Genomic DNA, 24,149 nt, shown 5'->3' with positions numbered 1-24,149 from the left:
TTCATTAAATAATTATGTTCCTTATAAGGTGAAATAGTCACCATTGAAAGGAAAAGAAATTTGCAGTATGCATACTTCATGTTCTAAAAGAAATTAGTTATAATGATGGGAGAAATTTGTATGATTCTGAAAATTAGTGACTGCATATGTTTTGAAAAGAATTTATGAAACAATAAGATGCATGGTCAAGATAATGGTTCAGTAAATGTTTTAAAATTGATGGATCTAGATGTCGTTCCAATATCTCCAAATCCTTTTTAAAACTGAAAGAAATTGATAAAGAGATTGCAATATGTCTTCAAGAGATCCAAGATAAATTTGTTTGGTTTTAAGAAGGAAAGTAGGGAAAAGAAAAGAAGAGTCGTCATATGTTTTTTATGAAAGATTTATAGCTGCATTGAATGAGCTTTCAACTGATGCTAGATCCCATGAGTCTATTTTGATTGAGTTATTCTTAGAGCTTGATGAGCTTGACTCGGTTAATTGGTCTACTACCTTGAGAGAAGAGAGTGTTGCATGTATTAAAGAATGGATATATGAGATTGAAATAATTAAATCTGAAAATGTACACAAGATTGAGGACAGTGAGGGAGATGAATCCGTGAGTGGAAATGCCTCCTAAGATGCTGAAGGTGATTTTTATTCTCAGCATGATAGTGCAGATGTGCAATAAGAGCAAGAAGAAACTTGTGAGAACAGTAATTGTTCAAATAATCACGAGCCTGTTGAGGTTTTAGATCTTGATGATATAGATCACCTTGTTGTTAAGTTCAATCCACAAAATGTTTGCAAGCAAAGTTATGAAACTATGTTGCAACATATAGCAGCACTTTATGAGCAGCATGATAAAGGCTACGATGTAGATGTAAGTTGCTGTAATGATGAAATAAATGTGCATAGAGACATGAGCACTGCTGATTTAATACCTTTACCAGATTGCGACAATGTTTACAGCTCGGAGGATGAAGCCAAGGAACATGAAAATAAAGAAGAAGGTTCACTAAATAGTGAACAAATCTTAGAGCTCTTAGCTATTGATTTTCAGAGGTATGCATCAAAAAATGTGCCTAATCTCTCACACCCAACTAGTACATGTTATGATATTGATGATGTTTTTGAGGGTGTGAAGTATGATACATATGTTGTTGATGCTTTCCCTGTATTTGAATTGAGTGATGGACAAGATGAAAATGCATATACGGTTGATAGGTGTGATAATGTAGATTCATATGTTGATATGAACTCAGATTTTGATATGCATTGTGTGGATCTTGCTGTAAAAAAGAATGACAGATCTGAAGTAGTTTTCTTTGATTTGAAGTGGGAAATGAACCATTGACAAATGAGGATCATGTGTTTTTACTTATGGAAAGTGCTGATAGAAATTGTGATCAGCAAGATGAATTACAGTCGTGTTATGAGGAAGTTTTCCCCTCTAGTTTGCAAGACAATATTAAGGATGAATGATTTATTCTTATGTAGGAAAATGATTTAGATATGCCTAATGCTCCCAATGTTTAGAATAAGGTGGGTTACTTTTCTTTTCAGCTGGGAAGTAATGGTGAAGAGTATGGCACTCTTATGTCACATAGTGACCAACCCTTTCAGCACTTGTTTGGCTTTCAAAGATTGAATGATTATGAAAATGCTGATGATTATTTTTTATGTGATCAACTGATCAGAAATGGAAGTGTGATTGATAAGGCAGATAACAATGAAACTTTTAGCTTACCTCTAGTTTATGGAAATGAAAATCATGTGTTTGACAGAGGTAAGAATTGATTTCAGTTTTGATGGCCTAGGGGCATTTATAAGTTGTATATCTTGTACAGTTGCTTTGCTTCAGTTGTGTGGTTTTCAATAAAGTTCCCTATTGTTTGGGTAGAATGAGAAGCCCTATTTTTGAGAAGAGAAGAGAAGTGATTCCGATTTTTGGGTGGTCTGCTTTACCATAGATTCTGAATTTTTGTGTTGATCTTGCAATCAACCATCCCCAGTCAGAGCCACTATTGGGACTCATTCAATTTGAGTGAATTTTAGAGGCCCATTTCAAAATTTTGCTCTGCATTTCCAAATGATCATAAAATGATTCAGTTTGAATGGCCTAGTTAGAGAAAGTGTAAAATGGAGCCAGTTGATTTTCAAAGGGTAAGGCTTGGAAACTTGTTGTACACCTTTCATTTAGCTACTGAAGTGTTTTGCAACTTTTAGAATTCAGTTTGGATCAATTTATCAGGTACCCATTTCAAGGGGTGAGCTGAAAGTGCATTTTAGGTGCAAATGCAGTTTTTATTAAGTGGCCTACCTTGAGTGCCTATAACTTTAGCCCAAATGATTGTCGCGAAGAATTTCAAAGTGCATTGAATTCTATGAATAAATGTAACTCAGCATACCAAGTTTCAAGTCTTTATGAATCCATTTGCTCAGTTTGGTAAGCTCAATCCATTTGCAGTTTGTGTTGTTTGACAAGTCCCTGTTTCAGCTGCTAGTCAGAGCCCTGCTTTGCACATTTGTAAAAGATGCCCCGGTGAATGTCATGCCAGAATGTTTATTCCAGTGTATTGTTGATATAAAATACAAGATATGCTTCAAATGTCAAGCTCCCACCAATTCGTTTGATCAGTTTTCAAAAGGGTTTCTTGAGCCACCTTATTCAGTGTTCCGTACTTTCAATTCTACATCAGTTAATGTGGCTATTTTCATGAGTGCACAATTTGCACCCAGACACCCTTTTGGTTGAACTAAGCATTCCAAGTTTTGAAATGTACTTCAAGGTACCTATGCCTCAGATTTGAGGGTCTACGGAGATTGTTTGATATTTTTAAGGAAGGCATCATGAGTTCCCTATGCATTGACTTCATTAGGTCCGTAGTGCCAACAAACCCAGTTGGTCATCTTTGACCATTAATATTTCCTTACTCAGGATTCATCTTGAGAAACCGCTTGGCAGAATTCATGTTTGTATATCAAAGTACACGCCTATCAGTTTGCAAAGTCCAGAAAGATGTTTTGACAAGTTTGAAAATTACATCTTTGCAATTAAATGCGAAAATGTGGCGCAAGCGCCTGAAAGTTGCGAAACTTAGTTTGGTGATCCGAAAATGGCGTTGATCGATTCCAGAGGTATTTGTTAAGGTTCGTGAGGTATTTCAAAGGTCATTTCCATGAAAACAAAAACTTTTTAGTCAGACCCACTTTGGGGTTCGACCTAGCTCATGCCCGTGCATTAATTTTTATGGCGAAAAATGTGTTTAGTACATGACTTCATGATGCATAAAGATATGGGATTGCATAGTAATGTTACTATAAATTCTTCTTGGATATTCTAGTCCTAGTATGGAAGAGGAAGAGATTGACATGGTCAATGAGACAATTCCCAATATGGAAAAGAGTATAATTTTGGAGAATAGAGAAGTCCTTCTATACTCTGGCAATAGACAACTTTCGGAATCAAGCTTATGCATTGGCAATTGAAAAAGGAAAAACACAGATCGTCTAATTACTAGTAACAATCAATCTTCAATCTCTGTTGTGCATGAGCTGGAGCGTGGCCATCAAGTTTTCAAGTAAATTTAAATTGACAAGTTTAATGTCAAATTATCCTTCAGCAACAGAGATTGACATGAAACCCCAACCAACTGCATGAAGCCAAATCCTCCCTGCGTGGAGTGGAATGGTGAATAGGCTGCAAAATTTTATGCAAATGCAATTAGCAAAGTAATGCAAGTCCTCCCCTCTACGTGGTCTCTCCCTCCTGCGCGGAGTGGTGTTTGGAAGGCTACAAAAACTCTCTAGCAAATGAAAATGCTAGCATCCTCCCTGTCGTTAGAATGGCATTTGAGAAGGTATTGAAATTTTTTAGCAAATGTGTTTGGAAACCATTAAAGCCAAGTCTCCTAGAGTGGCATCGCAGAACATGGATGAAGGACATTCTTGAAAATTCAACCAAATGCATTGGCAGTGGTAAAGCCAACCTCCTCCCCTATGTGGTAAATGGTTATTGAAATTACCAGCAAATTCAAATGGCAGGTGTAATTCATGTGACCTCCTCCTTCCCTATTGTGTGTATGTGTGGTGTTTGGAGAGGACAAAAAATTATGCAAATGAAATTGGCAGGTGCATAACCTGTGTGATATATGGAGTGGCATTAAAAAAAAACCTTCAGTAAATGCAGAATAGCAGGTGTGATACCAGCAAAACCTTCAGGAAAATGCTATTAACAGGTGAAATTAAATCCTCTCCAGAAGTGCAGCATGGCAATAAAGGGGGCCTTGGAAATTTTCAAACAAATTTAATGGTTAGGAGGAAAGCCATTAAAATCTCTTCCTGAGTGATGATGGGCACTAAGAACTTCAAGGCGGATGCAGTCTCGGAAAAATTTCAAAAATGCATTGCCAAGCAAAATGCTTTAGTCCCACATTGGCTGGGCGAGGGTCTCTTTTGATGTTTAAATGTAAAGCTTCACACTACCATAGTGTCAAAGCCTCAAGGGAATTTGATACATGGTGCCAGTTGGGCACCCAGTGGACCCTTCGCACATGGGTGTGAATCTTGAGGCGACCGAAGAGACAGCTGGCGACCAGGTGGACCCCACCATGTGCATAATTCTCAAGGTGAATTTTGCAGAGAACAAGCAGATTAAAGATCATGCAGGTTCACAGCAGATCGATGACTGGCATTGTTTCGCAAGACAAAGTTGCTCGAAGAATAACCATCACGAAATGGCGAAAAGCACGTGTGAAAAAGGGATGGTAAAGATCATGCAGATTCATCAAGATCCGATGATCGGTGTTATTTCGCAAGCCGAAGTTGCTTGTCCGTTAACCATTGCAAAATGGTCAAAGATGAGGTGGCAGGTCCAGTGGCAGGTGAGCTCACAGGTCTCACTTACGTGGTGATGATGTGGCTGACAGATGGTGATGACAGAGCAGTCCAGTGGCATAGAGGTGGTGATGATGTGGCAGTCCAAGTGGCGAATTAGTGAGTTGTCATCGTAGTGGACCCCATCAGTGAATCGTAGGCTGCCAAATTGTAGGGCGTCAGGCCAAAAAATGGTGAAAAATCAAAGTTAATAATAAAGTCCTGACTATAGTGTAAAATCCAAAAATTTAAATGATGGTGCACATAAAAAGATTAATTCGCCCAAAGGTTAATTTTTGGCCAAAAATGCAAGTATTAGATGTCACCAGAAAGCTCTCGGAATGAGGAATGCAATTATGAAGTTTGTTTTAACAAAAATCGGATATTTTGAGAGCAGTTTCCATGGGAAGGAAATGAAATTTAGTTAGGGAAAGAAGACGCATGGCTTGTTTGATGAAATTTGATCTTTTTCCCTCTTCTTCATATTCCCATTTCTTCTCAATTGTAAGGGTTCCATAAATTTGGAGAAATGCTCCAGATTTTCATGGTTTCCAATTCTAAGTTTTCTTCCAAGTTTGTACAGTGTAGTGCTTTTCTTTCAAGTAATAGAGTATCTTCTTGATGTAAATGTTTTCTGTTGCAGGTCACGTATATGTAAGGCATATATACAGTTTATTGGATTGTCTCTAGGCCTTCTCTATTTTTCAATAAATATAGTCTTCAAGGGAGTTTGGGTTTGTCCTCTCAAAGTGGGAGTGTAAGGGTTGTTTTTAGGTACTCTTCAAGGAAGATTTTAAATTCTATGAGCAATCATTTTGGATTCAGGATAATGTTTGGATATATATGATCCTATGTCTAAGTTTAGAATGTATTAATGTTAGACCTTAATACAAGGATATCTTTCTTAATAAATTGGATTTGCAATAGAGATTTTCATTTTCAGTTTGATGTATGACTCTATTTCCCCTGGATAAGGCACTGGTCTTGCATTTCTGGGGATTCTCAGAGATCCTAAATAAAAAAAATTAGAATATCTTTCTTTGTTTTATGTTCTTTGGAAATGTTGCACCTATCTCATGTTCAAACCTGTTGAGTTGTAAATGCAGATTTAGCTTATCTACAGTACCCTCCTTGCTTTGAACCTCTTATGAGATCTATCTGCTTTATTGATGCTGTCATATTTGTGTAATGGGTTTGATTCAATGCATCAAAGGTATACCCGCCTAGGTTCTGCAGAGCTTGAATAGTAGATAGATTCATATCCTTATTATGTTGTCCAAGCCCTGAAGTGTTTCATAGATTGAAATTGTCTATTTCATACATCAATTGCAGGTGTATTTGGGTTAACAAGTTTTTGTGAATAATATGTCCCTTCATCCACTTTTCATATGATCGCTAGCTCACAATTCAATTATCCTATTATTTATTAATATCAGCAAAGGCATACATCTTTGAGTACCTTCCAATCATCTACCTACGCCAACCCATCCAAAAGGCCTCAAAATCATTCTTATTCATCCATTAATCCCATTCCCTTTAGAAGAAATTTGGATGTTAGGTATGAAATATATAAGTTTAGAAATCCACATACGTCCGAAAATCAACATGTCTAATCTAAAAGACATGTCAAATTAAAGAAAAATCTTATCCAAAAGAAAAAATGATATCCAAAAGGCTACAAAATCCCCTTAAGAAAAAAAAAAATCAAAAACTATGTGGGTTCCTAAGTCACTCATAGAAGCAATGTGTTCCAAAGAATTAGAAAGAAAAGAAAAATCAAAATCAATGTGGATTCCCATAAAAGCACTGCATCCCAAAGAAAAATCAAAATTAGCATCCAAGCTTGTTGTTCCAAAATCTTCCTTAAATCATCCATCTACACATCTCCCACTTTCCAAATCTATTCTTCCTTCATTTCCTTCATCCATTTTGGATCCTTATGTCACAAAATTCAATTTTCCTCCATCACTTCACCACCTCTCAAGTTGTGTACCAACATTCATCTTGAATATATTTCCATCTATCCTTACACAAATCTTCAAACATCCTATCTATTTTGCAACGCCTCTTTTTCATACTTCCATTCCTCCCATTCAATACTTTGCATAAATCCTTCATTTGTGAAATAGGCATTATATATTCATGAAACACTTCAAAATTCAAGGTTATTGATCTTTAACATTATCTTTTGGTTGGGATGTGTACTTAATCCAGAAAAGAATCACTAATTGTATCTTGATACCGACATATTTTGATTACTATATCTCACACATTAAATCAATTTCCCTAAGTCATTGTGATCTCTTAGGTGAAGACATTCCTAGTGAAAAATGTAAAATCCTATTTCAACACCATTGTAATTCTCTAACCTATGTGAGCTTTTCTTCTTATGAGACAATGCGAAAAGAATCAATGACAAGAGAAAAAGTCAATATTGAAAAATCAAAATAAAAGCATGATCAAAACAAAAGAAATATCAAGAAAAGAAAAAAATGCAATGAAATGCAATATCAAATTGCTTGGCTATGGGAACATGCAAGTAACTCCATCGGGGCTATGAATGCCTAGTTGTCAATGGAGCAATATTCATGAGATTACAATGATAACCTCGTCGGATCTATGGACGCTTGCTGGCAGCGATGCTCTATCCAGGATGCTTTTGAAGTTAGGATAACTCATGTAGCTTGTCACGCTAGATTCTCATGATTACAATGATCATATGAGTTGGAATAAACCCACTTGCACACACATGGGTAATGAAAGACTAAGTACCTTGATCTAGTTTGGGATTCTTCTTCTTTTGAGTATTCTTCCTGGTGATTAGATATGTTCAGTTGATTTTTCTAGAGGTTGTAAGTGTGGGTTGGATCTTTATCTTTTAAATATTCAGCAACAACTGTTTAGGTGGCGCTAGATGTTGTGACAATTTCACGCATTTCCCTTTTGCAAATGGAAACTTATATACTTGGGGGAAACTTTCATCCACCCTATCCTTCCTACCACATCTCTTATGATCCTTCATCCAATGTCCATATCCCTTATCATACCAATTTCTTGTTTCCATCATCCATTGCTATCTATGATCTTGCTTCATCTTATCCATACCCTCTATTACATATCTCATCTATTCCTTCCTTTCATCATCCATTAATACCTATGATCTTTCTTCTCCTATTCATATCCTATCTCCATCCATACCCCCTTTTCCATCCCTTGATCTTGACCAAAACTAAGGACAAAGAAAAATACAAAAACATGGTTTCAAAAAGCTCTTGACATGTCCCTTCATTTGGACCACATGCTATTCAATACCACGTGCCATTGCCTTACACTATCAAATCCTTTAGCTTGGAAACATGTTATCCGTCGTGAGATAGTCCTTGGAAACCAACTCACCCATGATTCCATAATAAGATACCATCATTTTTCTCCTATCCATCTTCACCTCAATAATTCATTCATACATTCATAATATTCCTTGCCTTGCTAGACACTAGGAGAAAACATATACATGTTACTTCAAGGGGAAAAAAATCATTCAAAAAACCCGAAAAAAATCATTCAAAAACCCTAAAAAATCATAAAAATCATTGAAAAAATATTAAAAAATCATCAATTGTCATGAAAAAATCCAAAAAAATCATAAAATGTCATGAAAAAATACAAAATCACAAAATTTCCTGAAAAAACCCTAAAAATCGAAATATAAAAAACAACATTGAAAATCAAAGAAAGAAAGCATATACCATCCATCAAATAAGATCAACAACAAGCAAACTCTCAAAGTCTACATTTATTAATTAGGATATTAAATTTTCCTATTTTTAGTTGTTGATCGTATTATTTATGCCAAGAATGAATTTCATCATTTCTTTTCTTTATGTGGAATGTATATTGTATACACCTCAAAATGGTCTGAAGATAATGAATTAAATAAGCAATTATGTAATTAATCCCCCTTCCTAATTTAATTGAATTCACTAAGCAATTTGATTTAATTCCCCCTTTCATCTACTTATTAATAAATCTAAGAATTTATTTAATAGGGTCATTTCATAATCCGCTTTGATTAATTAATTCAAATTAATTAATTCTCCCCCCATCTTCAATTAATTCTTCTAATCTTATAATTAATTAAAAAAAATCAATTTATGAGTTGTTGAGAATTAATTAGTCTTATTTGAATTTTTTAAATTCAAATTACCCACATGCCTTCTAACTTCTAACCACCTAACCTAACCCCTTCTAAACCTAACCCCTTCCATCTAACCCTGGGTTTAATTAAACTTACCTTAGCTTGCACAACCTAACCTCCTTATCCTAACCTCCTATGGTGTGGATACTCTTCCCTCGAGACACATGGAATTCTTGGGCCACATGTCCCCTTTCCTTAGACACTTGCTCTCTCATGAGAAAAGCTTCTTGACACTTGTCACCATAGAGATGGAAAATGTTCCTTTTCATCCAACCTCTTTTCCAACCTCCTCCAATTTCACCATTGATATCTTCAAACTCAATCTTGACCATTGATTCCTGCCACCTCACCCCTAGCCTTGGAAATCCTATAAATAGACCCCATTTTGGAGCAATAATCATCCCATCTCATTTGCATCTTGAGCATTGTTACTATAGGCATATATCTCTTAGCATATCATTTGAGCATTGTTATTATAGGCAATTGTATCTTAGATCTAGGTTATTTTCTAGCATAATTGTTGAATCATGTAGCTTAGTCATTCTCTTTTCTAGCTTAAATGCATCATTATCATCTTAAATCCTCCATCTATATGTAGTCAAGTCACTAGAATTTCTTATCCAGACCTGAGAGAAAATATACACTCGCATTTATTAGGAGGTAATAGATCGATTAGCCATGGTTTTAGGAAGTAATAGAACGATTAGGAAAATATCATAGACATCAAAAAAGATCCTCAATTCGATAAATTTATGTAGAAATTATTGGAGGGAGAAAAAGAAAAATATTTCTTAAGGCTAGCCAAATTTGGTGCTACACTCCCCCAAGATTTTGATGTGAACAAATTGACACAAAAGAAAAGTGATCCTCCCCCTAATAATGAACAATATGAGGATATTTTTGGTCTCAAAATGAATGACACATCAATTCCTAGTAACACCAGAACCAATGAAGAAACTTACATTCCTAAAAGAGATGAAATAGAAATTCTGAATAACATTCAATCTAACGAAGATATAAGAAGGACTAGAGATGAAACAACAAGAGATCCAGATCCTCCTAGAATGCAAAATTAGGGTTATGCAAGAACAAATCATGTTGATAACCCTATCACAACTCTCACACAACAACTACAAATACTACAAACACAAATTCAAGATATGCAAAGAGGAAATGTTAGAAGATACTCACTTCAAAAAATTTGTCCTTATCCATTCGACAAAAATCTAAACATGATACCATTTCCTATAGGTTTTGAAACTCCTAGATACGAAAAATATGATGGAAGCACTAACCCTCAAGATGATATACGAGAATTTTGCACAATGAGTATGGAGTTTGCACATGAGGGTACCTACTTAATGAGATTATTTTTGAAAATATTAACTGGACTAGCTATGGAATGGTTCTCCAAACTGCCACCTGGAATCAAATCATTCTCAGAGCTGGTGGATAAGTTTGTTTCACAATACTCTTACAACATACAACATGAAGTATCAATGTTGGACCTATGTAATTCCAAACAAAAGGATGGAGAACATTTCATGATATTTTTACAATGATGGAGATGGTTACCTTCGAGGTATCCTCGTATAGTGCCAGAGTATGAAAAAATGGACATATTCATTGACAACTTAAATGATCAAATGAGTTATTACTTAAATATGCAAGGAAATGACAGTTTTAGAAAAATGATCGATAATGGAATCAGAATGGAGGAAGCGATGATAAAGAAAGGTGAGTTGAAAATATACAAAGACGGAGTTCATCCTCCTAATAACAACACTAACAACAACAATCACAATGATAAGCCAAAGTTTTGGAATAGAAATCAAAATATCGTCAATGATGGAATAGTAGATAATAACAATGTGAAACCAAAGCAAACGGTTTTAAATTTATCCCATCACTCAGCGGTAGCTTAGCAAAACAACCATCACCAAAAAGAAACTATTAAAAATTTATTTCGAAGGCAATTTACAAACATTGGTGAACCCCTTGGGTCAGCACTAAAGATGCTTATCACAAAAAAATTGATCACTTTACCAAAAGAAAGGAACTATGAACCTCAAGTAAAACCACCTTGGTGGAATGATAACCACTAATGGAATTTCCATCGAAACAAGGGACATCACACAGATAATTGTCAGTAGTTGAAACATGTCATCCAAGATTTGATTGATAATGGAGTAATAACTATGGATCGACATACAACAAATGAATCTCATACAACTTTTAAAACTCCGCTTCCAAACTATGAGAAAGGTGAATCATCAACAACAAATAATGGTAAGGGTAAAGCAAAGGTAAACTACGCTCATACATATGATAGTATGGTAAACGTGGTTGCAGTTAAAGAAAAGCAAAATCAAGAACCTACTCATGCTATCACACAAAGCAAAGCCAAAGTAGTTTTGTTGGGTCCTATGACAAACACATCATCCACTACCAAAAAATACAATCTAGTGGATCGATTACAGAAAACACATGCACAAATATCCATCTTAAAACTTTTAAAGCTTTCACCTGCACACAAATAAATTATTGAACCAGCATTAGTAGATACAACAGTGTCTGAAGATCTTGATATCGATCAATTCCAAACCATGGTGGGACACCTCACAATCCCTCACTGCTTATCACTCACTGAAGAAGACGACATGTCCTTGCAACATCCACATAATGATCCTTTGCATATCGAAGTCATCATTCATAAGATGCGAGTTAAGCGTTTCCTAATAGATGGAGGAGCTTGCTTAAACATTTTCTCTTTGAGTCTTATTTGTGCTCTAGGTTTCGCAGAAGATGCAGTTGATCCCCAGAAAAAAGGTCACCATTAAAGCCTATGATGAAGAAGAACGTTCCTCTAAAGGAATTGTGATGTTACCTATCAGAGTGGGACCTTTGTAGTAAGACACAACATGCCAAGTTATAGACTTAGATTTATCAGACAACACACTCTTGAGAAGACCCTGGATACATGACATACGAGTTTTTCCATCAACATACCATTAGTGCTTAAAGTTTCCCTATAGTGGGCAGGAAATCATGATCTCAGTAGATTCAAATCCATTTCAGTATTGTAGTACTCTTAAACCAATTCAAGATGTCATCGTTCCTCATGATAGGGAGGCATCATCTTCAAACACACAATCCAAGGACCAATCATTTGCCTCTATTTTATCAAGTATGGAAAAACAAATGCAGCTAAGAGATCGAGGGAACAGAGAATATTCAATATCAAAATTACCACTTTCTACTAAATCCCTTGGAAAACCATCAAACTCTAAGAAACAACCAATTGTAAAACATCTTCCAATATTTGATGGAGCATTTGTTAGTGCTGGAATCTTATTAGAGGAAACATAACACAAAGATGTGCTACAGTGGCTATACAAGGAAAAAGAATCTCAACAAAAGATTAACAATGTCCGCATACCTACAGAAAAGTATGGAAAAGGATTTAACATTCTCAGAAAAATGGGATACACTAGAATAGGTCATCTAGGAAAAAGAAACTAAGGTATCTCAAAACCTATTCAACCTTACACTCAGCAAACTATAGACAAAACAAGCTTAGGATATGGACAAGTTAATCTACTAGAAGATACATCTTTTAATCAACAACAAGAGGAATATGAAAATAGACAAGAACAACTGGTAATTGAAAGAGAGGAAACATCATCTAAGCAACAAACACAAGCAAACATGAAATGGGAAAAGAAGCAAGCTTCAAATCAACAAGAGAAACAAACTAAAAGCACCTCTCAAGAAGTATTAAATCTCAATCAAAACAAGAAAGAAGCTAATATAAGTCCAAGAAAGCTCATAACAAAGTTGACATAACTCAATCTCAGTCCTGAAGAAGTTGAATATGAAAGAAGAAAAGATATAACAAGATAAGATGAAGAAACAAATCAAATACTATATGAATAAATTTGTAGATTGCAAGATGCAAGTAATACATATTCTAATGAATGGGAATGGGATTCCTATCACTCTAAAGAATCAGCTGAAGAAAATTGCTTTGAAGGAGATGTAGGAGTCGATGTAGTTCACATGTATGCAGGACAAACGTCAGGAAATAGTTCACTTGAATTAGAATCGCATTCGGCTGACTTGGACTTAACCGAGGATGATCAGGAATTTCTTATGTGAGGTCATTCCGATGAGAGTACCGTTCTAGACATCGACATACATATTGAAAACTTTGATACATCTATCATGACCCTTGATACCCGCGAAACATCTCAACCTGAAGATCTCTTACCTCTACTCCACCCTAAGCTTATTGAATGGGAAAATGAAGGACATACCACCATTGATACCTTTCTAAATGACCATGCCATATCTATATATATTAATGCAATCAAACCCACAACAATTCTCACCAAGAATTTCAGCAACACATCTTCTAGTCAAGTGGGTGCCAAATCTCCTAGTCGCAAAAGTGAAAATAACGAAAAGAATATCAGGTCTAATGTTGAAAACCATTTCTTGGCAACATTAGATTGGGAAAAAGTAAAAAGAAAGGATGCATTTAATGGTGAAAACCTCCTCGAGGCACTGGAAGATGGAAGATTTGACACTTTACCTGAGCACTATCAAGAAAGGTCATCCATTTTGATCAAACCAACAGAGGCAGTTAACATTAGCACAATAGAGAAACCAAAGATTCTTCATCGAGCGACTTCTTTGTCTGAGCAAGAAATGCAACAATATATAGAATTATTCAAATGACAGAAAATCAATTTCCCCTGGTCATATGCAGACATGCCAAGGCTGGATCCAGAGCTTATTATGCATCAATTAAATGTCAGTTCCAGAGATAAACCATTCAAATAGAAGTTACGGAAAATGCATCTGCGCTCTCCTAATCAAAGCAGAACTATAGAAATTGTTGGATGTAGGATTCATTAGACCTATAGCATATCCTCAATGGGTATCCAACATTGTTCCTATTGCAAAACTAGATAAAAGCATCAGAATATGCACAGACTTCAGAGATCTTAACAATGCATGTCCAAAAGATGACTTTCATTTGCCTAACATCGACATCATTGTATTTAACTGCTAGACACTCCATGTTTATTTAATGGATGGTTTTTCAAGATACAATCAGATTAAAATAGCACCTGAAGATCAAGAAAAGACAGCTTTCACATGTCCATGGGGTACTTTCTGTTGGAATGTCATGCCTTTTGGATTAAAGAATGCAGGTGCTACATATCAAAGAGCTATGACAACTATATTTCATGACATGATGCATACATTCATGGAAGACTATGTGGATGACATATTGGCTAAATCATACAACAGAGAAGAACATATAGGGATACTAGAAAAGATCTTTGACCGGTTAGAATAATACAAGCTATGGCTAAACCCTAAGAAATGTGCCTTTGGTGTTACTTCGGGAAATCTATTGGGATACATTGTTTCAACTAGAGGTATCGAAGTGGATCCAATAAGGTAAAAGCAATCATGGAAATGGCATCTCCTAAGAATATGTCAACTAAGATCACTCCAAGGAAGACTCCAATCAATCAGAAGTTTTGTTGCTCAAATAGCAGATAAATGTTAACCATTTACTTATCTATTGCACAAAAATGTTCATTTCAAATGGGACCATCAATGTGAAGATGCATTCAACAAGATCAAGGCTTATCTCATGCAACCACCCATCCTAATGTCACCAATTCCAGGAAAACCATTATTACTCTATGTATCAACCACCGAAGCATCATTAGGAGTTTTTCTCACACAACAGGATAATGAAGGAAAAGAACGAGCCATCTACTACACCAGTAGAACACTAGTAGGATATGATATCAACTATTCACCAACAGAAAAAGCATGCTTGGTAGTAGTTTTTGCTTCTCAAAAATTACGACGCTATCTACTATCTCACTCCATCAAGTTGATAGCTAAAATTGATCCTTTGAAATATTTACTCAGCAAAGCAACATTAACAGGACGAATAGCAAAATGGATCATGATCCTGAGTGAGTTTGATATTGAGTATGTTGATAGAAAAGCTATAAAAGGACAAGTCATTACAGACCAAATAGCAGACGCACCGCTTCAAGATGATCGTCCTTTACAGATTGAATTTCCCAATGTTGATATCCTAACAGTCACCACAAAAACATGGCAATTATACTTTGATGGTTCATATACACAACATGGATCAGGAGCAGGTATTCTATTCATCACACCACAAGGTCATAAAATTCCAAAAGAATACAAATTAAGCTTTCCATGCACCAACAATACAATAGAGTATCTGATAACACAATGATGAACAATGAGTACCACATTGGTACTGAGAGGGCGGGGAGGGGGTGAATTAGTAAAGGTACAAAAAATATTCCTAAATCAATTTGACTGCAAACAGTGAACTTGACTGCCAATCACTAACACTGGTCATAAACCAAAATACTACCAGTTAAGCACAATGAGACTGTGAAAGATATAAACCAGAAACACTTATCTTACCACACAACCTACACCCTCATTTCCACATTATCCTTGTGCATAGACAAGTAATCTATCAACATAAATGTAATAAATTGCTAGATCAACATGATTCACGGTTTGACAGAAAACAACAAAGCATCACATGAAAAAGACATCACATATGACACACATATTTTTCACGTGGAAACCCAATTGAGAAAAACCATGGTGGGGATGAATACCCACAATTTGTTTTTAAACTCTTTAGAAATCTGCTTTGTTAGAAGCCTAGTCTAGTTAAATACTGTTACAATAGGTTTTGTTAGGAACCGATCTGTTAGGGATCACCAGGTTAAGGGATGGCTAGAATACCCGGTTAAGGGTTAAACCCTGTTAAGGGTTACCTTGTTAGAGGATTTTATGAACTCAATGGCTTTAAGTTACCCTGTTAAAGGATTTACAACAAGCTAGTTAAAGCTACCCTGTTAAGGGATTTTCCAACTGTTGAAGTGATTAGAGATCAATGAGTATTACAATGATCTAGTAATAGCACTCAATGCCAATGCAGACCCGCTTTAGTTCCTTTCTTCTGCATACACACTCTGCAGGTATCAACCCTCTTAACTGGTCTGGCAAGAAACATGTATCTTTGCACTTAGATATACACACAACATTTGCCAACAACTTCAACATGAAACATAACATTGACCTTATAGGAAACAGATAGGTCGGTAACATAAACCCTAAACCCTAAACATTTAGGTTGAGCGATTTAGTCTGTTCAATCCTAACCATTGAACACTTTGCATTTGAATACAATGGTCTTGAACAGATCTCAAGACATTCTCCATCATTCGTTCTTCACAGCTTCTTGGAGGTGATAACCCATCACGCATTCTCCACCATTTGCAGAGACTTCGCACATTCCCAAGGTAGATAGGATCAATCTCCTTCACGTGCACGAGGCTGACGTGGAAACACAATATGATCTCCATTACAATGCTAACTCATCACACAATGCCATTAGTTGAATCACACAAGCTTGAAACAATTCAACCAGAAACCCTAAAGCTAAGACTACCAACCGATAGTCATACCATTATAAACCGCTTCACCTTTAGCACATATACCGGTTGTCATCATTATACCGGTTCACTTTTCCAGTTGCTTAACTTCAATAAACCTATTCACTCTTCATCATGTTACCAATTCACTCTTTAGCATATTACCAGTTCTCTTTCAGCATATTACCGGTTCTCTCTTGAGTATATTATTGGTTCATTCTTTCAACATATTGACATCAATGACAACATGATATCATCATGTCAACATATTCTGCACATATGCCAACAATCTCCCCCTTTGGCATTAATGGCAATATACAAAGATATCTCTCTATCTGCATCACATCTCCTCCTTAATACTGCAGATATCTTTTCCACTTCACATCTTCTCCCCCTTTGACAACAATGCCAAAGTGGAGGCACAAGCTTCTCTGTTCCACTATGCTGCTCCCCCTGAGGAGTAGCATCCTTCAACACATCAATCCTGAAAAGATATAGCAAAGTAAGATCTAACTGACGTGGAGCACAAACCTTTAGATTACCTCTTGAAGGGGCAGCACCCCTAATTCACCTCTTAGATAGGTAAAAGTAGCCTTTGATAGAGGCTTGGTGAATATTTCTGCTAACTGCTCCTTACTGGAAACATGTTCCAATACCACCTCTTTGTTTTGAAACTTTTCCCTCAAGAAATGATACTTGAGTTCAAAGTTCTTGGTTCTAGCATGTAAAATTGGATTCTTGGAAATGTTAATTGCACTTGTATTGTCACAAAATATACTTACCAGTTCAGATACAGGAACTTTGAAGCCATTCAATGCATGCTTCATCCAAATAGTTTGGGTGTAGCTCATAAAAGTTGCAACATACTCCGCTTCTACTGTAGACTGAGAGATACAACTCTTCTTTTTACTCATCCATGAGACTAGTCTACCACCGAGAAAGAATGCACCACCGGTTGTGCTCTTCTGGTCATCCACATTACCAGCCCAATCCACATCTGTGAACACTTTCAGATTGAAATCATCATTGTATGGATACCATAATCCATAGTCAATAGTTCCCTTCAGATGTCTAAGAATCCGCTTGACTGCTACCAAGTGGGATTCTCTTGGGCTTTGTTGAAACCAAGCGGTAATACCCACTACATGTGCCTGCTATGCACTACATAATGCAACTTACCAATCATTAATCGGTATTCCTTCTCATTTACCAATGTTGAGTCATCCTCTTTTGATAGTTTACAACTAGTTTGTTGTCTTCTAGCCAAAGGTCTTCAACACCTCTTTGACATACTTGGACTGAGTAATAAAGATTCCATCTTTCATTTGTTGAATCTGCAGTCCAATAAAGAACTTAATCTCCCCTATGAGTGACATCTCAAACTCCTTTTTCATCTCATCTGCAAAGTCATGACTCGTCTTGTCATCTCCACCAAAGATTATGTCATCAACAAATACTTCACAGATCAGAATCTGATCTCCTTCTGATTTTAAATAGATATTGCTATCTTCACTTGTTCTTTCAAATCCAATCTTCACAAGATGGGAGTGCAAGAGATCATACCATGCTCTAGGTGCCTGCTTCAGTCCATACAAGGCTTTATGTAGCCTACACACCATGTCACTGTCTTTTGATAGGGCAAACCCATCTGGTTGCTCTATATACACCTCCTCTTCAAGTATTCCATTTAGAAATGTAGATTTTACATCCATTTGGTATACCTTGAATCCTTTAAAAGTTGCATATGCAAGGAGCATACGAACTCCTTCCAATCTTTCTACTGGAACAAAGGTTTCTCCATAGTCTTCTCCTTCTTCTTGGGCATATCCTTTACATACTAGTCTGGCTTTGTTCCTTACCACTGTGCCATCCTCATTCAATTTATTTCTGAAGACCCATTTGGTTCCAATGACATTTTTATGCTCTGATCTAGGTACCAAAGACCATGTACCATTCTTCTCTATCTAGTCAAGTTCTTCTTCCATTGCCTTGGTGCCTCTTTGAATGATTTAGGCTTGAATTCAGAGATCATACATTAGTTTTCTCTGACCTTTCTTCTTATAAGAATTCCTGCATCTTTGTCTCCTATGACCTGCTTTGGATCATGATTGAGTTTAACATACCTAGGTATGTTCTTAACATATTCCTCTTGCTTTTCTTCTTCATCCTCATCTTCATCAGCATCAGCATCCACCAGTGTAGGAGCACAATTACTGGTATTGGGCTGATTTGTAACCGGTTCCCAGAAGGTTACTACTGGTTCATCTCCTACATGTTCTCTGCCAGTTTCCTCAAGTTTCTCAAAGTTTTCATCAACCCTAACATTGATGCTTTCAACAATTCTCTGAGTTCTATTGTTGAAACATTTGAGAGCTTTTCTCTTTGTGGAATACCCTTGGAATATTCCCTCATCACATTTAGCATCAAACTTGCTCTGATGTTCACTCCTCTTGATATAACATTTACTACCAAACACTCTGAAGTAGCTTACCACTAGTGTCTTACCGGTCTAGTACTCCTAAGGAGTCTTATCCTTTCTTTTCTTGATGAGTACCCAGTTCATTGTGTAGACTGTAGTGGTCACCGCTTCTCTCCAAAAGGTGTGAGCAGCCTTTCCTTGGATCAACATAGTTCTAGCCGCTTCAACCACAGTCCAGCTGTTCCTCTTAGCTAAGCCATTTTTTTGTGGAGTCCAGGGGGCAGACAGTTACCTCTTGATGCCATTCTCTTCACAATATTTATTGAATTCTCCTCCTTGATCAGTTCTGAGACATTTGATTCTTCTACCACTTTCCTTCTCTACTAGTGCTCTGAAAGCTTTGAACTTTCCAAAGGCTTCAGACTTGTCCTTCAAGAATGTGACCCACATCATTCTTGAGCAATCATCTGTAAGAATCATAAAATACCTATCTCCCTGCACACTCCTAGTTTTCATAGGACCACACAAATCAGTATGCACAAGATCAAGTAAATTGTCTATAGTGAAAGATTTAACTTTGAAGGTTGAGGAAGACATTTTCCTCAGTTGACACTCTGCACAAAGGATTTTCTGGTTTGCTCAACACTGAAAATCCTCTAACTGCCTTGATCTTACTGGCCTTCACAATATTGCCAAAGTTTACATGGTAGAGTCTCCTATGCCATATCCAGCTGTCTTCAAACTTAGCCATAAGAAATGTACTGACATTAGCATTTAGATGAAATAGGTTACCTTTGGTCTGCATACCGGTAGCCATCACTTCACCACTCTTTCCTTTGATTTTGCACACTCCATTTTTGAATTCTAGAGTGAGTCCATTATTATTCAGTTGAGCAACACTCAAAAGGTTGTTCCTTAGACCTTCTACCCAATACACATTGTCAGCACTGCTCTTTCCATTTAGAGAGATGGACCCTCTGCCTTTGACCATACATGGTGCATCATTACCAAAACGAACTACACCACCATCATACTCTTCTAGAGAAAGAAACTTACTCCGATCACCAGTCATATGGTGAGAACAGCCACTGTCAATAATCTACTCATTGGAATTATCAAAGTGGGAGACAAGAGCCTTCTTTTCTGACACATCTTCCTTGACTGCTACAAACACAATATCCTCATTTTCTTCATCTTCTGATTCCTCATCAGTGACACCTTCATCAACTACTACAAAATAGTTTCTCCAGTTTCCTCCTTTGAACTTCTTGAACTTTTCCGGTTTGTCCTTGCTATCACCATTAGGATAGTTTACAACAATGTGTCCTATCCGGTTACAAGAGAAGCATTTCAAAGGAAGCTTACCTCTATATTTACTGATTCCCTTAGGAAGTCTCTTGGCAAGAAGAGCTTCAAATTCCATCAGGATCTCATCATCTATTTCTCTGCTCTGTCTTGGTTCGCCACTGGTACTAGCTTCTTTGCCTTTTCTAGATGGTGCAGTAGATGCTCTAAAGGCTAATTCAGTCTTCTGAACACTGCCATCAAAGCTATTTATCTCATAGGCTATCAACTTTGTAATGATGGAGTCTAGGGACACCTTATTCTTGTCTATTGACCTCAACTCCTGAATAGAAACAACCCTTATTGCATAGACCGGTAATAAGGATCTCAAAACTTTACTAACAACAACGGAATCTTCCATTTTACCACCTGCACTCTTGATATCTACAACAATAGTTTTGATTCTTATTCCATATTGTTGAATGGTCTCTCCTTCAACCATCTGCATGTCTTCAAACTTTCCTCTAAGTTCTTCTTCCTTAGCTTGTTTCACATGCTCATCACCACCATAGATATTCTCAAGAGTATCCCATACTTCTTTGGGATTTTCTTTATCCTGGACATCAATAAACTCAATGTCAAATAAACTACTGATTAGGGCTTCCATGACTTGCCCATTCTCCTGAATCTCTCTCTTTTGGTCATCGGATAGAGTACCGGTAGGGGTAACATAAACATTCTCAACATAGCTCCAATGTTGAGCACCCATGCTTCTGATGTATATCTTCATTCTATCTTTCCATATTTTAAAGTTATCTCTGTTGAATTTTGGACCTTCCCTCTTCATCATTACAATAGGATCTTTCCCTCAAGCGGTTAAGCTTACAACACAGAGGACCTAGAGGATGCTCTAATACCAATTGATAACACAATGATGAACAATGAGTACCAAACCAGTACTGAGAGGGGGGGGGGGTGAATCAGTACAGGTACAAAAACTTTCTTAAACCGGTTTGACTGCAAACAGTGAACTTGACTGCCAGTCACTAACACTGGTCATAAACCAAAATACTACCGGTTAAGCACAATGAGACTGTGAAAGATATAAACTGGAAACACTTATCTTACCACACAACCTACACCCTCATTTCCACATTATCCTTGTGCATAGACAAGTAATCTATCAACAGAAATGTAATAACTTGCTAGATCAACATGATTCATGGCTTGACAGAAAACAACAAAGCATCACATGAAAAAGACATCACATATGATACACATATTTTTCATGTGGAAACCCAACTGGGAAAAACCACGGTGGGGATGAATATGCACAATCTGTTTTTGAACTCTTTAGAAGTCCGCTTTGTTAGAAGCCTAGTCTTGTTAAATATTGTTACAACAAGTTCTGTTAGGAACCGATCCTGTTAGGGATCACTCAGTTAAGGGATGGCTAGAATACCCGGTTAAGGGTTAAACCTTGTTAAGGGTTACCTTATTAGAGGATTTTATGAACTCAATGTCTTTGAGTCACCCTGTTAAAGGATTCACAACAAGCTAGTTAAAGTTACCCTATTAAGAGATTTTCCAACTGTTGAAGTGATTAGAGATCAACAGGTATTACAATGATCTGGTAATAGCATTCAATGCCAATGCAGACCCACTTTAGTTCCTTTCTTCTGCATACACACTCTATAGGTATCAACCCTCTTATCTGGTCTGGCAAGAATCACGTATCTTTGCACTTAGATACACACACAACATTTGCCAACAACTTCAACATGAAACACAACATCAACCTTATAGGAAACAAATAGATCGGTAACATAAACCCTAAACCCTAAACATTTAGGTTGAGCGATTCAGTCGGTTCAATCCTTACCATTGAACACTTTGCATTTGAATACAACAGTCTTGAATAGATCTCAAGACATTCTCCTTCGTTCGTTCTTCACCGCTTCTTGGAGGTGATAATCCATCACACATTCTCCACCGTTTGCAGAGACTTCGCACATTCTTGAGGTAGTTAGGATCAATCTCCTTCATGCAAGATCCTTCACATGCATGAGGCTTATGTGGCAACATGATCTGATCTCCATTACAATGCTAACTCATCACACAATGCCAATAGTTGAATCACACAAGCTTGAAACACTTCAACCAGAAACCCTGAAGCTAAGACTACCAACCAGTAGTCATATCATATTAAACCGCTTTGCCTTTAGCACATATACCGGTTCTCATCATTATACCAGTTCACTTTGCTAGTTGCTTAACTTCAATAAACCTATTCACTCTTCATCATGTTACTGGTTGACTCTTCAGCATATTACCAGTTCTCTTTCAGCATATTACCGGTTCTCTCTTGAGTATATTACCGGTTCATTCTTTCAACATATTGACATCAATGACAACACAATATCATCATGTCAAAATATTCTACACATATGCCAACAATATGAAGCTTTGGTAACAGGTATCAAAATGGATATAGAATGGAACATTACACAACTTTAAGTCTTTGGAGACTCTCAGCTCGTCATCAATCAAATCAATGATGATTATCAAACTAAGGACAAAAAGTTAATGCCTTATAAAAAGATGGTTGATGATATCAAGAAATACTTTGTAGAAATAACTTTTCAGTAGATTCCAAGAAACAACAACAAAGCAACACATGCCATGGCTACACTTGCATCTCTCCTTCAAACACAGGAAAATCAACAACATTATGAATTCCTAGTAGAAGAGTTGTTTTACCCCGCTCATAATTGTCCTAATCCCCAAATTATATGTCACCTTGTTGGACATGATTCCTCCCATTATGGCCAAATTTATACATACTTGAAAGATAATATCCTCCCTCCTGACTTATCAAAAAATCAAAAGAGAAACTTTATTCACCAATCCTCCCATTTTACTCTCATCGTGGTTACCCTATTTAAATGAGGTCTAGATGGTACTCTTTTAAGATGTCTCAAACAAGAAGAATCTGAGAAGGCCTTACATGAAGTCCATAATGAGATTTGTGGCACTCATTCAAGTGGTCTTACCCTTTCAAAAAAACTCATACGCTTGGGCTATTATTGGCCGACTATGGAACAAGATTCTTTTCAAATAGCTAGAACATGCAAACAATGTCAAATCCATGGGACTTTGATTCATGCACCAGCACAAGAACTTCATGCTTTAGAAACATCTTGACCTTTCTATCAATGGGGTCTTTATCTAGTAGGAAAAATAAATCCTTCTTCATCTAATGGTCACAAATTCATCCTTGTAGCTACAAAATATTTCACAAAATGGATTGAGGAAGTACCTCTCACAAATATCACAAGAAAACAAACTGCTACATTTATCTTGAATTACATCATCTATCACTATGGAATACCAATGACCATTATCACTGATAATGGGTGACCATTCAAGAATCAGGATGTACAAGAGCTATGTGAGAAATTCAAAATCCAACACAGATTCTCCACACCCTACTATCCACAAGGAAATGGGTAAGTAGAAGTATCAAACAAAACTATTTTGAAAATCCTCAAAAATATAGTAAATGATGTTGGAAGAGATTGGAATATTCAATTAAACCCTAGTCTATGGGCTTACCACACTAGTATCCGCACACCAACAAGTGCCACACCTTTCTCTCTTATTTATGGATTAGAAGCAATACTGCCAATAGAAGTAGAGATACCTTCTCTACGAGTATCATTAAAAGGTCTCATCCCAGATGAATAATAGTGAGTCTCTAGATTACAAGAGTTAGAACTGATCCATGAACGAAGACAAAATGCCTTTGAGCATTTAAAGGTATATCAACAAAGAATGTTCTGAAGTTATAATCATAGGGTCAAACCAC

This window comes from Cryptomeria japonica, chromosome 7 (assembly GCF_030272615.1).
Source record: "Cryptomeria japonica chromosome 7, Sugi_1.0, whole genome shotgun sequence".
NCBI lineage: Eukaryota > Viridiplantae > Streptophyta > Pinopsida > Cupressales > Cupressaceae > Cryptomeria > Cryptomeria japonica.
This window is presented reverse-complemented; position numbering follows the sequence as displayed.